General features: G+C 47.5%; 1 long non-coding RNA gene across 1 annotated transcript; it reads left to right on the forward strand.

Moving 5' to 3' along the window:
- The first annotated feature begins 82 nt into the window (after positions 1 to 82).
- On the forward strand, positions 83 to 11,894 carry LOC136624823 (uncharacterized). Its single transcript, XR_010792450.1, has 3 exons — positions 83 to 152; positions 1,880 to 1,969; positions 11,835 to 11,894. It is a non-coding gene; the product is annotated as an uncharacterized lncRNA (long non-coding RNA).
- The last annotated feature ends 5,053 nt before the right edge of the window (positions 11,895 to 16,947 follow it).

The following is a 16,947-nucleotide window of genomic DNA, read 5'->3' on the forward strand; positions in this document are numbered from 1 at the left end:
TCGCCGGCACCATCTTGGACTCTACACAGCCACTGGTCGGGACTGAAGGAGGACTGAAAAACTGCTCCAGCCGTCCTCTATTCACATCAGCAGGGTGCCTGGGGTGCTCTCCTGCGTCCCATGACTAAAATTTTGAGCTGATAAGAACATTGGTAAGTTAATTTAGTGCCATTGCCGCTGAAGCTCTCCCTCTTAGCGTCTTACATGGCCATCGGCTAGCTCCGCCTCCACATATTCACAAAAATTTACCATGGATATAAAGCGAAATGCATCATGAAAAAACAATCGCAGAATCACTTGAATAAGTAATAGTATACCAAAGTTGTTACCACACATGTCAGATTTGAAAAATTGGGCTTGGTCACAAAGGCCAAAACTGGTTTGGGTAGTAAGTGGTTAATATAGAATACAGGAGAAAAAGCTTTGTTTACCTCTACTGTATATAAAATCAGTAGTAAGTCCCCATAGAGCACTAAACAAGCCATATAAGCACTTTGTACAACTAGATGTACAGAGCCGCAATACGTCTTTATGCATGTGCTCTTATTTATGTGGTGTATGCACATATAAATACAGAGTGAGATTTTGGTTTTGTTGTAGTTTCAGAGGACAAGGATAGACAAATATATCAAGCAGATTTTCTGCACCAAGGCCCATGAGCCTTCAGTTATGCTTTGGCTCATCTAAGTCACTGTGTGTGTATACATACATACATCCTACTGAATTGGATTTTCTGCGACTGTCACACCACAGATGCTTTAGGTCACAGTTTGCAACGTGACACCACTGAAAATAATTAGTCGTAGTGTCAAATGTAATCGTAGCCTAAAGCCCCAATTTACATGGTACGAATGTCGGGCAAACGATGCCCAACACTCGTCCCCGCACATACTCACTCTCGTGCTGCTGCACGGGAGCTAGTATCATTAGCTCACAGTGGGAAGGCTGGAGAAGATTTCACTCCTCGCCCTCCCCTGCCCCTCTCCATTCACTTAACACAGCGGCTGTTCAGTACTGAACAGCTGCTATTTACACTGAACGATCAACGTTCATCTCATCTTTCTTTGTTTATGCAGCATAAAGAATGGACAATGAGCTGAATGATGATACCTTCATGAAAAATTCCCTCAACTCAGCGAGGCAAAGATTAAAAAGTTTTTGTGGGTCCTCAGATTTGAAATCTAAGATGTAGTCTATGACTTGATTTGTTACAGGTATTAGCTATAGGCCTATTACTATTGGCATGCATTTCGTGATGTAAACAATTATTGCAGATTACAAAAAAAAATAGTCGTGTTGAGCCCATAAAAATTGATAAGAATTGACTAATTTTATTTCAGTAACATGACTTTTGTAAACATTTGTTGACCAGTGAAATCATTAAAACCTAATAAATGCAATAAAAAAATAAAAGTAATATAATTAAATCTGTCAGTAGATCAACAATAAATATTTGAGAATAGTGTAAATAATAAAAAGTGGAGTGGATACAATTACATTGGTATACAAAAATATCAGTAGAGAATCAATAAAAATAGCATACAGAGACCTGGGTTGGGAATATATATATATGGACTTAAGAATAATGATGCCCAATATTAGACTAGTATAATGATAAAGGGGGCTGTGGGTATAATTGCTAGGATAAAATATAAGTAAATATAGAAGGATTGAATTTATTAAACCATGTAGGAAATTGTAGATCCAGTAGGGCAATCAGGAAACATCATGGGGAAATAAAGAAAGGGGAAAAAATAAAACTAAATGTTCTCCAATACCTCATTTAAACCATTTGGGAACCGGGTATTTAATAGGAAGATCCAAAACACCTTATTTGTTTTTAATCTAGAAAAATCCCCTTGTGAATTTTTTTTTCTAGCGGTGTATGACACATCTGTGAAGCTGATAACTGAAGCGAACTGGGACTGGAGGCATTTCAACCTTCTTAATAATAAGCTGTCTATACCAGGTGGGTCCTTTACCCCTATCGTTTTCTATATAGATTTTATTCTCCTCTCCTATCCAGTCTTTCATCTAACAATTTTTTCTTTCAGTTTTCATAAATCTGCCTCTATTGAGTGTTCACAAGACTTTTTACAAATATTGAGGAATTTTTATAATTCGTGTAGGCTGTTTGGACTGTTTTAACATGTCACACATTCTTAATAATGTATTTTTATTACAGTGCATGCTTTTTACATGTTTGTTTTGTTGCAAGGATTTCTCACATTGTGGTGCTTTTATGATTTTCACTCTTGGGGGTTACCAGTAGAGATGAGCGAACGTACTCGTCCGAGCTTGATATTCGTGCGAATATTAGGGTGTTCGGGATGCTCGTTACTCGTAACGAGTACCACGCGGTGTTCGGGTTACTTTCAGTTTCCTCTCTGAGACGTTAGCGCGCTTTTCTGGCCAATTGAAAGACAGGGAAGGCATTACAACTTCCCCCTGTGACGTTCAAGCCCTATACCACCCCCCTGCTGTGAGTGGCTGGGGAGATCAGATGTCACCCGAGTATAAAAATCGGCCCCTCCCGCGGCTCGCCTCAGATGCCTTGTGAGTTAGCTGAGGGACAGTGGTATCGTGCTGGAGCTGCTGTAGGGAGAGCGTTAGGAGTTAGTGTAGGCTTCAAGAACCCCAACGGTCCTTCTCAGGGCCACATCTAATAGTGTGCAGTACTGTGTTAGCACTGTATTTTTTTTTTTTTTTTCAAAATTGGATCTGCAGAGCATTGCGCCCTGCAATAGGGACAGATGTGGTGGTTAGGCAGGGAGAGTGTTAGCAGTGAGTGTAGGCTTCAAGAACCCCAACGGTCCTTTCTAGGGCCACATCTATCCATGTGCAGTACTGTCCAGGCTGCTGTTAGCAGTGTTGCATTTTTTTTTTTTTCTCAAAACCGGCTGTGCAGACCATTGCACCCGGCATTAATACTACAGGGATAGAATTGTGTAGGCAGGGCCAGAAGACATACATTATTCATTGAATAGATGCAGTGTGGCTTGTCCTTTGAAAAACAAGGGAAAAAATTCTATTTCGCCTGCCTCTGACAGTCCTCAGGGCTCTGGGTACGTGTGTGCTGCGTGCAGAACGTTAAAAAAAATCAGACGCAGCCAGCTACGTTTTACTGCAGGCTTGCGCCAATTTTTTTCCTGCATGGGAAATCCCTGATCTGCTGTAGCCAATAACTTTGCATCACTGCAGTTCTCTGACACATTTGCAGGGCCACAACACAGTTATTAAACTTAGTAGTATTCATTGAATAGACGCAGTGTGGCTTGTCCTTTGAAAAACAAGGGAAAAAATTCTATTTCGCCTGCCTCTGACAGTCCTCAGGGCTCTGGGTACGTGTGTGCTGCGTGCAGAACGTTAAAAAAATCAGGCGCAGCCAGCTACGTTTTACTGCAGGCTTGCGCCATTTTTTTTCCTGCATGGGAAATCCCTGATCTGCTGTAGCCAATAACTTTGCATCACTGCAGTTCTCTGACACATTTTCAGGGCCACAACACAGTTATTAAACTTAGTAGTATTCATTGAATAGACGCAGTGTGGCTTGTCCTTTGAAAAACAAGGGAAAAAATTCTATTTCGCCTGCCTCTGACAGTCCTCAGGGCTCTGGGTACGTGTGTGCTGCGTGCAGAACGTTAAAAAAAATCAGACGCAGCCAGCTACGTTTTACTGCAGGCTTGCGCCATTTTTTTTCCTGCATGGGAAATCCCTGATCTGCTGTAGCCAATAACTTTGCATCACTGCAGTTTTCTGACACATTTGCAGGGCCACAACACAGTTATTAAACTTAGTAGTATTCATTGAATACACGCAGTGTGGCTTGTCCTTTGAAAAACAAGGGAAAAAATTCTATTTCGCCTGCCTCTGACAGTCCTCAGGGCTCTGGGTACGTGTGTGCTGCGTGCAGAACGTTAAAAAAAATCAGACGCAGCCAGCTACGTTTTACTGCAGGCTTACGCCAATTTTTTTCCTGCATGGGAAATCCCTGATCTGCTGGAGCCAATAACTTTGCATCACTGCAGTTCTCTGACACATTTGCAGGGCCACAACACAGTTATTAAACTTAGTAGTATTCATTGAATACACGCAGTGTGGCTTGTCCTTTGAAAAACAAGGGAAAAAATTCTATTTCGCCTGCCTCTGACAGTCCTCAGGGCTCTGGGTACGTGTGTGCTGCGTGCAGAACGTTAAAAAAAATCAGACGCAGCCAGCTACGTTTTACTGCAGGCTTGCGCCAATTTTTTTCCTGCATGGGAAATCCCTGATCTGCTGTAGCCAATAACTTTGCATCACTGCAGTTCTCTGACACATTTGCAGGGCCACAACACAGTTATTAAACTTAGTAGTATTCATTGAATAGACGCAGTGTGGCTTGTCCTTTGAAAAACTAGGGAAAAAATTCTATTTTGGCTGCAGGCTTGCGCCAATTTCTTTCCTGGCTTGGAAATCACTGGTAATACAGCATGCTGAGGGGTAGGGGTAGGCCGAGAGGCCGTGGACGCGGCCGAGGACGCGTAGGCCCAAGTGAGGGTGTGGGCACAGGCCGAGCTCCTGATCCAGGTGTGTCGCAGCCGACTGCTGCGCGATTAGGAGAGAGGCACGTTTCTGGCGTCCCCACATTCATCGCCCAATTAATGGGTCCACGCGGGAGACGGTTATTAGAAAATGAGCAGTGTGAGCAGGTCCTGTCCTGGATGGCAGAAAGTGCTTCGAGCAAGCTATCATCCACCCAGAGTTCTGCGCCGTCCAGTGCTGCAAATCCGAATCCTCTGTCTGCTGCTCCTCCTTCCTCCCAGCCTCCTCACTCCACTACAATGACACATGCTCAGGAGCGGGAAGACTCCCAGGAACTGTTCTCGGGCCCCTGCTCAGATTGGGCAGCAGTGGTTCCTCTCCCACCAGATGAGTTTATCGTCACTGATGCACAACCATTGGAAAGTTCCCGGGGTCCGGGGGATGAGGCTGGGGACTTCCGCCAACTGTCTCAAGACCTTTCAGTGGGTGAGGAGGACGATGACGATGAGACACAGTTGTCTTGCAGTGAGGTAGTAGTAAGGGCAGTAAGTCCGAGGGAGGAGCGCACAGAGGATTCGGAGGAAGAGCAGCAGGACGATGAGGTGACTGACCTCACCTTGTGTGCAACGCCTACACAGGACAGGTCTTCAGAGGGGGAGGCACGGGCAGCAGCAGGGCAGGTTGCAAGAGGCAGTGCGGTGTCCAGGGGTAGAGGCAGGGCCAGACCAAATAATCCACCAACTGTTTCCCAAAGCACACCCTCGCGCCATTCCACCCTGCAGAGGCCGAGGTGCTCTAAGGTGTGGCAGTTTTTCACAGAGACGCCTGACGACCGACGAACAGTGGTGTGCAACTTTTGTTGCGCCAAGATCAGCCGGGGAGCCACCACCAACAGCCTCACCACCACCAGCATGCGCAGACATATGATGGCCAAGCACCCCACAAGGTGGGACGAAGGCCGTTCACCGCCTCCGGTTTGCACCGCTGCCTCTCCCCCTGTGCCCCAACCTGCCACTGAGATCCAACCCCCCTCTCAGGACACAGGCACTACCGTCTCATGGCCTGCACCCACACCCTCACCTCCGCTGTCCTCGGCCCCATCCACCAATGTCTCGCACCGCACAGTCCAGCCGTCGCTAGCGCAAGTGTTGGAGCGCAAGCGCAAGTACGCCGCCACGCACCCGCACGCTCAATCGTTAACCGTCCACATAGCCAAATTTATCAGCCTTGAGATGCTGCCGTATAGGGTTGTGGAAACGGAGGCTTTCAAAGCTATGATGGCGGCGGCGGCCCCGCGCTACTCAGTTCCCAGTCGCCACTACTTTTCCCGATGTGCCGTCCCAGCCCTGCACGACCACGTCTCCCGCAACATTGTACGCGCCCTCACCAATGCGGTTAGTAGCAAGGTCCACTTAACTACGGACACGTGGACAAGCACAGGCGGGCAGGGCCACTACATCTCCCTGACGGCACATTGGGTGAATTTAGTGGAGGCTGGGACAGAGTCAGAGCCTGGGACCGCTCACGTCCTACCCACCCCCAGAATTGCGGGCCCAAGCTCGGTGGTGGTATGTTCGGCGGTGTATGCTTCTTCCACTAAAGCACCCTCCTCCTCCTCCTCCTCCTCAACCTCTGTCTCGCAATCTAGATGTGTCAGCAGCAGCAGGACGTCGCGAGCAGTCGGTGTCGCGCGGCGTGGCAGCACAGCGGTGGGCAAGCGTCAGCAGGCCGTGCTGAAACTACTCAGCTTAGGAGATAGGAGGCACACGGCCCACGAACTGCAGCAGGGTCTGACAGAGCAGACCGACCGTTGGCTTGCGCCGCTGAGCCTCCAACAGGGCATGGTCGTGTGTGACAACGGCCGTAACCTGGTGGCGGCTCTGCAGCTCGGCAGCCTCACGCACGTGCCATGCCTGGCCCACGTCTTTAGTTTGGTGGTTCAGCGGTTTCTGAAAAGCTACCCACGCTTGTCAGACCTGCTCGTAAAGGTGCGCCGGCTCTGCGCACATTTCCGCAAGTCCCACACGGACGCTGCCACCCTGCGCACCCTGCAACATCGGTTTAATCTGCTAGTGCACCGACTGCTGTGCGACGTGCCCACACGGTGGAACTCTACGCTCCACATGTTGGCTAGGCTCTATGAGCAGCGTAGAGCTATAGTGGAATACCAACTCCAACATGGGCGGCGCAGTGGGAGTCAGCCTCTTCAATTCTTTTCAGAAGAGTGGGCCTGGTTGGCAGACATCTGCCAGGTCCTTCGAAACTTTGAGCAGTCTACCCAGGTGGTGAGCGGCGATGCTGCAATCATTAGCGTCACCATTCCTCTGCTATGCATCTTGAGAAGTTCCCTGCAAACCATAAAGGCAGCCGCTTTGCGCTCGGAAACAGAGCTGGGGGAAGACAGTATGTCGCTGGATAGTCAGAGCACCCTCCTGTCTATATCTCAGCGCGTTCAGGAGGAGGAGGAGGAGCATGAGGAGGATGAGGAGGAGGGGGAAGAGACAGCTTGGCCCACTGCTGACGGTACCCATGCTGCTTGCCTGTCATCATTTCAGCGTGTATGGCCTGAGGAGGAGGAGGAGGAGGAGGATCCTGAAAGTGATCTTCCTAGTGCGGACAGCCATGTGTTGCGTACAGGTACCCTGGCACACATGGCTGACTTCATGTTAGGATGCCTTTCTCGTGACCCTCGCGTTACACGCATTCTGGCCACTACGGATTACTGGGTGTACACACTGCTCGACCCACGCTATAAGGAGAACCTTCCCACTCTCATTCCCGAAGAGGAAAGGGGTTCGAGAGTGTTGCTATACCACAGGACCCTGGCGGACAAGCTGATGGTAAAATTTCCATCCGACAGCGCTAGTGGCAGAAGGCGCAGTTTCGAGGGCCAGGTAGCAGGGGAGGTGCGGAGATCGAGCAGCATGTACAGCCCAGGCAGTGCAACAGTCTTTAAGGGTCTGGACAGCTTTATGGCTCCCCAGCAAGACTGTGTCACCGCTCCCCAGTCAAGGCTGAGTCGGCGGGAGCACTGTAAAAGGATGGTGAGGGAGTACGTAGCGGATCGCACGACCGTCCTCCGTGACGCCTCTGCCACCTACAACTACTGGGTGTCGAAGCTGGACACGTGGCCTGAACTAGCGCTGTATGCCCTGGAGGTGCTTGCTTGTCCTGCGGCTAGCGTCTTGTCGGAAAGGGTGTTTAGTGCGGCTGGGGGAATCATCACAGATAAGCGTACCCGCCTGTCAACCGACAGTGCCGACAGGCTAACACTCATCAAGATGAACAAAGCCTGGATTTCCCCAGACTTTTCTTCTCCACCAGCGGACAGCAGCGATACGTAAGCAATACGTAGGCTGCACCCGCGGATGGAAGCTACGTTCTCTCTCACCATCCAAAACGGGGACATTTCTGCTTCATCAATCTGTGTCTAATATTCCTCCTCCTCCTCCTGATCCTCCTCCTGAAACCTCACGTAATCACGCTGAACAATTTTTCTTAGGGCCACAAGGCTCACTCATTTAATTTTTCTAAACAATTTTTATATGTTTCAATGCTCTTAAAAGTGTTGGAACTTTAACTTGAACCAATTTTTCGTTAAACTGGGCTGCCTCCAGGCCTAGTTACCACTTAAGCCACATTAACCAAAGCGATTAATGGGTTTCACCTGCCATCTTGGTTGGGCATGGCCAATTTTTACTGAGGTACATTAGTACTGTTGGTACACCAATGTTTTGGGGCCCTCACCTACAGTGTAATCATAGCAATTTGTATGTTCTTCGCCTGCACTCATGGTACAGAAGTGTGTGTGGGGTTGGCCTACACTTTAGCTACATAAATGTAACTTGGGCCTTTGATATACTGCAGCTACTGAAATGGAACTAAGACTGCGCTCCCACTATACTGCTGCTTCGGAATTGTTCCTGGGGCCTGTGTAGGCTGCTACAATGACTTAAATGGAACTAAGACTATGCTCCTCCTATACTGCTGCTTCGGAATTGTTCCTGGGGCCTGTGTAGGCTGCTACAATGACTTAAATGGAACTAAGACTATGCTCCTCTTATACTGCTGCTTCGGAATTGTTCCTGGGGCCTGTGTAGGCTGCTACTATTACTGAAATGGAACGAAGACTGCGCTCCCACTATACTGCTGCTTCGGAATTGTTACTGGGGCCTGTGTAGGCTGCTACTATTACTGAAATGGAACTAAGACTGTGCTCCCCCTATAATGCTGCTAGTGATATGTTAGTGGGGTCTGTCGCTAATGCTACGGCTGAAATGTTACTAATTCTGGGCTCTGCCTATACCGCTGCTAATGGTATGTCTCTGGGGTGTGGAAACAGAGGCTTCCCAAAGACATGATGGCGGCGAGGCCATTTCCCACCAACGCTGTTACTGTTAAGGTGCATATAACCACGGACACGTGGAGAGGACACGTAGTGCCTCCAAAACATCCCCCGCCACGGCCCACTTAATCCTGGCCACATTCCGAAAACCAACAAAATAAAACCACGCTACTAGGTCCGCAGTCACCACCACATTACCACCAACGCGGTTACTGTTAAGGTACATATTACCAGTCTGACTGGGGCATGCAGTGTTGGCCGGAGCCCACCTGCATTAAGCACGACATTACTACCTCAGCTGTGTTGGGCAATGCAATGGGATATTTCTATGTACCGCCGGTGGCTTCCTGGCACCCACCCATGCTGTGGGTCCACAGGGAATTATAAATGCATCTGTTTCCACTTGTAAAGAACCCCAGTCAGACTGGGGCATGCAGTGTGGGCCGAAGCCCACCTGCATTAAGCACGACATTACTACTTACTACTGATCTGTACATGAAATCCCCTATTGCCTGTGTTCCCCACCCCCTGCACCTCCTGTACCACCCTCAACCCATTTGTGTCTAACCCAATGTACCTTATATTGTAATTGTTGTATTGTTTTGCATTTATCCATGCCTGAAAGCGCTGCGGAATAAGTTGGCGCTATACAAATAAAGATTATTATTATTATTATTATTACTACTACCTCAGCTGTGTTGGGCAATGCAATGGGATATTTCTATGTACCGCCGGTGGCTTCCTGGCACCCACCCATGCTGTGGGTCCACAGGGAATTATAAATGCATCTGTTTCCACTTGTAAAGAACCCCAGTCAGACTGGGGCATGCAGTGTGGGCCGAAGCCCACCTGCATTAAGCACGACATTACTACCTCAGCTGTGTTGGGCAATGCAATGGGATATTTTTGTGTATCGCCGGTGGGTTCCAGGGAGCCACCCATGCTGTAGGTGCACACGGAGTTTAACCTACATGTGTCCACTTGTAAAGAACCCCAGTCTGACTGGGGCATGCAGTGTGGGCCGAAGCCCACCTGCATTAAGCACGACATTACTACCTCAGCTGTGTTGGGCAATGCAATGGGATATTTCTATGTACCTCCGGTGGCTTCCTGGCACCCACCCATGCTGTGGGTCCACAGGGAATTATAAATGCATCTGTTTCCACTTGTAAAGAACCCCAGTCTGACTGGGGCATGCAGTGTGGGCCGAAGCCCACCTGCATTAAGCACGACATTACTACCTCAGCTGTGTTGGGCAATGCAATGGGATATTTTTGTGTATCGCCGGTGGGTTCCAGGGAGCCACCCATGCTGTCGGTCGACAGGGACTTCACAATAGGGAGTTGTACCTGCCTGTGTCTATGAATTAAAAAGCCCGGTCTGACTGGGGCATGCAGAGACACCTTGACAGAATGAATAGTGTGTGGCACATAGGTTCCCCATTGCTATGCCCACGTGTGCAGCTCCTGATGGCGGTGGCACATGATTCTATTTCTCATTGCTTCTGTAAAGCATTGTGGGCTATCGCCCCGCCCCTTTTAAAGAGGGTCGCTGCCTAGCCGTGCCAACCCTCTGCAGTGTGTGCCTGCGGTTCCTCCTCATGGCAGACGCACTTCTAAATAGACATGAGGGTGGTGTAGCATGAGGGCAGCTCAAGGCTGCGCAGGGACACTTTGGTGTGCGCTGTGGGGGGGAGGGGGGGCGGTTGGGCAGCATGTAACCCAGGAGAAGTGGCAGTGGAGTGTCATGCAGGCAGTGATTGTGCTTTGTTGGAGGTAGTGTGGTGCTTAGCAAAGGTATGCCATGCTAATGAGGGCTTTTCAGAAGTAAAAGTTGTTGGGAGGGAGGGGCCCACTCTTGCCGCTATTTTGACTTAATAGTGGGACCTGTGAACTTGAGATGCAGCCCAACATGTAGCCCCTCGCCTGCCCTATCCGTTGCTGTGTCGTTTCCATCACTTTCTTGAATTGCCCAGATTTTCACACAAGGAAACCTTAGCGAGCATCGGCGAAATACAAAAATGCTCGGGTCGCCCATTGACTTCAATGGGGTTCGTTACTCGAAACGAACCCTCGAGCATCGCGAAAAGTTCGTCCCGAGTAACGAGCACCCGAGCATTTTGGTGCTCGCTCATCTCTAGTTACCAGGCATCACATCTGGAGAGCCAAAGGTAGTCTGTAGAGCTCTATGGATATGTCAATGGCGGTCTATGAAAATGCAGGAATACAGGATGACTTATTCCCAAGCTTCAGCAAAAGAAGATCCTTGGCTCCTGATCCATGGAGGTAGCTTTGGCTTAGAGAACTGAGGAATAGGTCAGAATCTCTTCTTCTTTTGTATGGAGCTTGCAGTGGACCACATCCATGGGCATTTTTTTTTGTAAAACCCGAGTGAGAGAAAGCACTCACTTGGGTTATCAAAAAAGAAAAATACCTTTCAAGGACAGCTGAACTGGCGGTGTCTAACAGATCCTTAAGACATTATGATCCTGTCACAAATGGTAGAAACTATTGGTAACAATTGATGGCATAGTGCTAAAAAGTTATGCAGGAATAGGAAAACATGTCTGTTTTCTTCCAGAAACCGTGTCACTCCCGCCCATCAGTTGTGTCAGGTATTGTAGCTCAGGTCCATGGAAGTTTTTTTCGAAGAAAGGCAGCCATTTCTTTTTAAACCTTTACAACTCCTTGAAGCGATAAACCCTAGCACCTGCTTCACTATGGTGAAAGGTAATTGTTCTGAATTGGAATATAAGCACAGTCTTAATAGTGACTGTAGATAATGACATGACTAAAAGTGGTGTATTATGTGAATCATACCAGATACACAAGATAATAATTAATACTCTACTTAATGGCACATTAAATGTTCTGTAGAATCGTTGTATACATAGTGCATATTACAAAGTGTTGGAGGAGAAATATAGAAAGCATCATTAATCCAGAGCTCTCTGTTTATTTCCCAGCAGATGTCCCTACTTTTTCTTCTGCCGCTGAGGACAGAGACTCTTCAATCCCTTGTGAGAAAGGCTCCTGCTCAGTGATTGTTCTAAAGAGTCTCCATTAAGTGTCCCTGGAGTACACAGGAAACAATTCTATGAAGGAAAAATGTACATTGCAAGACTGGGTACCTCATTTAACCCAAATTCCACTGAAGCTTAGCCTCATTTGTCTGCTGTCACTTTTTATTCTACCTTCATCTCTTCATATTTCAAAACTGCTGCACACTATTCCAGCCGGTATTGTATGTTCGAAGAGAGCTCCCATTAACCTGTCAAATAGAATGGGATCTGATTTTGCTTTATAATAGGAGGGGAACATTAAAATGAAACATATGTAACATCTAAAATATCTAAATAATAATAATTTGATTAGATTGTGGGATTTATGTTTATTGTGCCTTCTATGGCAATTGGATTTCTACTTTTTTTGTCTGAAAGATGTAGTTTGCAATTCCTATAGGGTGATTCCCTCGTGTCAGTCCTTTATGTATTACTCTATGTGTATGTATTTATGACAGTGGAGTGGGATATTTATCAATATATTGAATATAGTGAAGTAAAAATAATAAATGCCTTCTAAATAACACACACAATAAAAGTCTTACGTTATTGACAGATGTTATACAAATCATAATCCATGGGCATCTGGCAACCTCGAAGCTTTTGTATGGTACGCTGTATGTACTATACTTTCAAATGTTGAACTCTGATAATTGCTGCGTTCCTTGTCAATATGTTAGATTCCTTTTAAATCGGCAGATTCTCTGTCCATATTGACCATCGATCAATGATATGCAAGTCTATCTGTTCTGTTTATTTTTACTGGTCAGTGATTGTGTTGGGGGATAGGGCGGGGTGAGGGGCTATCATTAAAGGGAGTCTGTTAGCTTAAAGGGGTGGTCTCGCGAAACCAAGTGGGTCTATACACTTCCGTATGGCCATATTAATGCACTTTGTAATGTACATTGTGCATTAAATATGAGCCATACAGAAGTTATTCCACTTACCTGCTCCGTTGCTAGCGTCCTCGTCTCCATGGTTCCGTCTAAATTCGCTGGCAGCTTGCTTTTTTAGACGCGCTTGCGCAGTCCGGTCTTCTCCATTCAGCACGAGCCGCTTCAGTGTGCTCCCCGCTACAGCTCTTCTGCGCATGCGCAGACGAGCTGTCACTGCTCGGGAGCGCGCTGAAGCGGCCATTCTGCACCATCCTCTGTTAGAGGAAGGTGCAGAAACTGGAGCTGCCCAGCGGAGAAGACCAGCCCAGCCGCCCCGAGAAGCCTCCCAGGTAAGTGATGGGTCGGGGGGGGCTGCCGCTGCGCCGGGCTGCGCCGGGCTGCGCCGGGGGGGGGGGCTGCCGCTGCGCCGGGGGAGCTAGCGCTAGGCCGGGGGGGCTGTCGCTGCGATGGGGGGGGCTGTCGCTGCGATGGGGGGGGCTGTCGCTAGGCCGGGGGGGGGGCTGTCGCTAGGCCGGGGGGGGGCTGTCGCTAGGCCGGGGGGGCTGTCGCTGCGCCGGGGGAGCTAGCGCTAGGCCGGGGGGGCTGTCGCTGCGATGGGGGGGGCTGTCGCTAGGCCGGGGGGGCTGTCGCTAGGCCGGGGGAGCTAGCGCTAGGCCGGGGGGGGCTGTCGCTGCGCCGGGGGAGCTAGCGCTGGGGAGCCGGGGGGGCTGTCGCTGCGATGGGGGGGGCTGTCGCTAGGCCGGGGGGGCTGTCGCTAGGCCGGGGGAGCTAGCGCTAGGCCGGGGGGGGCTGTCGCTGCGCCGGGGGAGCTAGCGCTGGGGAGCCGGGGGCTAGCGCCGGTTACCTGCTGTCTGGTCGGCGGCTGCGGGGCGTCTGGTCGGCGGCTGCGATGCGTCCGGTTGCCATGGAGACACAGCTGGCGGCGTCTCGGGAGCGCGCACGTCGGGCTGCAGCGAGCGACTGGGAAAGAGCCGGCGGCCATCTTGAGGAAACTTTTATAACTTGCTGAAACGCTGGAACGGTAAGTACGAACCAGCTAGAAATGTCATTTACAGGGGGGCTTTGTAATGTGTGTTTAATGGGGGGGACTGGGCAAAAAAAAAAATTAACTGCTTCCTCGAGACATCTCCTTTAAATATGCTGTCCAAACTGTAGGCATTCTGCATAGCTGCTTGGTATATAGTTTTATGGGGAAGGATTCAGTATAATTTGTATTGTGTTCATTAATATCTCTGCTCATTCTGAGCTGAACAGTCCAGTGGGTGGAGCTATCAGTGATTGACAGCTACTTCTGTATGTACAGTCATACACAGACAGCTGTCAATCACTGATAGCTCCACCCACTGGACTGTTCAGCTCAAAATGAGCAGAGATATTAATGAATAATATACAATTTCTACTGAATATTTCGCCATAAAACTATATATCCATCTTTTCAGCTCCTCCTGCTCTGTAACATGATGACTGCAAAATAGACTACATATTCAATCTGACAGACCCCCTTTAAGGCTATGTAACCACAGCTAATATTTACTGCAGATTTTTCCACAGCAGAAAATGTACAGCATATCTGTATTGTAAATTTCACACCATTTGGTATGGAGTTTGATGCAGATTGTGGTAGGTGTTAGAGCGTTCTGCTGGGATCTGTTTTTCTACATAGTTTTTCAGCAGCACAGCTCCACAGGTGGTGGTAGATTGAGCTGGCTGGGTGTGGATTGCTTTAGGCAGCCAGTCCCCCAGTTCTGCTGCTCATATATACCCAGCATCTTTGCTGTGGCTGCTGGTCTTCCCTCTGTTTGCTCAGTGTGTCCAGTGTAAACAGTGTTATGTTCCTGTGTGTCCGTGCAGCTTTCAGTGTGACCAATGTTATGTTCCTGCATGTCTGTGCAGTTTGAATTTTGTGTACTGTGAACTCTGTCATGTTGTGGATTGTTCATCATCTAAGATGAGGTAGGTCCCTAGGTTCCAGTGTGAAATCATCCCTGTCGGGACAATCACCCTGCATGCAGGCAGGTTTCCAGTGACTAGTTGTCTCGTTAGAGTAGGGACCCGTGAGACAACAAGGACCCTTGAAGTGGACTCACAGGCTTAAGTATCTTGGTCAAAATACGAACGAATACCTCGTATATCCTATACTTACTCCATCTGGCTATATGTGCACGTATGCAGGTGAGTGTTTTGTGTGCTTTATGCCTGTCCACAAGTATGCAGTCCGTCTGTGAAGCCTGTTTAGCTATTCCTGTGTTCTGTCTGAGTTCACAGTGTGAAGTCTGTCTCTCAGTGTCTGTATTCTGTCTGAGTTCCTGAGTTCTGTCTATACCATCTGAGTTCTGTCTATAATGTCTGGGCTCTGTCTGAATTCCGGAGTTTGGTCATTTGAAAGATGTAACAGCACAGATTTTACCTCTTAATTTAAAGAAATGGAAACTGAACTGTTAATCCGCTATTCAAATTTGCATGCCGTGGATTTAAATTCCGCACATAAGTCAATATCCAGACTCAAGTACTCCGGAATTTTTCCACAGTGTGGGGATGAGATTCTGCAAATCTCAACCACATTGCTACTTCTGTTTTTCTGTGTGAAAAATACTGACAAAGAATCTACAGCAAATGCACCCCATGTGAACATGGCTTAATGCTGTTATTCATTCTGCCATCTCTCATACATGTAAAGGGATTGTACAAGAAATAACTTTATAACCTATCACCACTGATCCTGTGTCTCCTCCTTGCACAGTGAGGAGAATATTGAATGGTTGTGCATGCATAGTGCGCCTCCATTCATTTTTATTGGGACTGCTGGAGATAGCTGAGCACTTGTACTTGGTTATTTCCATCAGCCTCATTAATACAAATGGAGTGCCAGCTGCACATGCTCGACCAATGCTCCATTCAGTCTGACATCACTGAGCATGGGTGTAGTAATCCTGCAGTGATGAGAAGAAGGGGACATTGGCCCATTATTCTTAAGAGTAGTGGGGATTTCAGAAGTGTGAGTCCCTTCAATCAGACTTTTATCACCTATCCTGTAGATAGGTGATTAAAGTTTATTCTAGTATAACCCCTTTACCACTATGTCAGTAGCACATCCCTTGCTTACATGAGCAGATGTGCTGCCAACAACTGATCATTTCTGTATGTGGATAAAAGATGCAATGAATGACAAACAATTTTTAACTTGTCTTTGATTGCACTAAATAATGATTGGGAACAGGCATTTAAAAATATGATCCTTTGCCTGATAATCTGCCCTCATAAAAGGCCCATGTGAGCAATTATTTGTGAAGTAGCATGCAGTACATAGGTCTTGGGAAGAGAGCTGAACTATTGCTGCAGTACATGCAATGTATATAGTATTTTAACTTGCTTAAGCTGATTAATATGATTACAGAAGTTTCATTCCCATCATATAGTACTAATTATGTACTACTTCATTCTACTATTTTAATTTTAAATAAATTTATACCAAATACTGATGAGTAAACCTAATAGCCATAACATCCCTGTATAATACTCTTGGGTCACTTGGAGAAAAAAACAAAAAAAAAAGAAAGAAGAAAAAGGAGGAGAAAGAAGGATAAAGAAGGAAAAAGATTATTCTTCCTCCTTTTACATTTTTTTTTCTTTTGTTTTCTTTCTTCCTTTTTTCCTTCTCTCTTCTTTTTCCTTTTTCTACCTTTTTTTCCTTTGTACTTCTTCTTTTTCTTTTTCCTTCTCCTTCCTTCATCTCCATCTTTTTCCTTCTCATTTTTCCTTGTCCCTTCTCCTTTTTATTTTTTCCCTTCTCCTTCTTTTTCATTCTTCTCATTTTAGCAAATTCCGGGGAGATAGACCGTCCGAGTTTTGGGTTCCGACCAAACCAAAATTGTAGCAAAGTTTGATCTGAAACCGGGTTCTGTTGCTTCAGTGTGCTCAACATTATTCCCAACTTTGGAGGGGCAATAGAGAATGCCAGAAACAAAGATATTTATCTTTGCCACCTGCAAGAGTGTTAGATCTCCACAAGAGCAGATCAGGCACCCTCAGAGATAGTTGCACAAGACACATGACTTCCTTTATAACTTTTACTTATGAATTTGAGAACAACGTAAGTCAACCAACATTGGGAAGAGTCCAAGTCC

This window comes from Eleutherodactylus coqui, chromosome 4 (assembly GCF_035609145.1).
Source record: "Eleutherodactylus coqui strain aEleCoq1 chromosome 4, aEleCoq1.hap1, whole genome shotgun sequence".
NCBI classification, from domain to species: domain Eukaryota; kingdom Metazoa; phylum Chordata; class Amphibia; order Anura; family Eleutherodactylidae; genus Eleutherodactylus; species Eleutherodactylus coqui.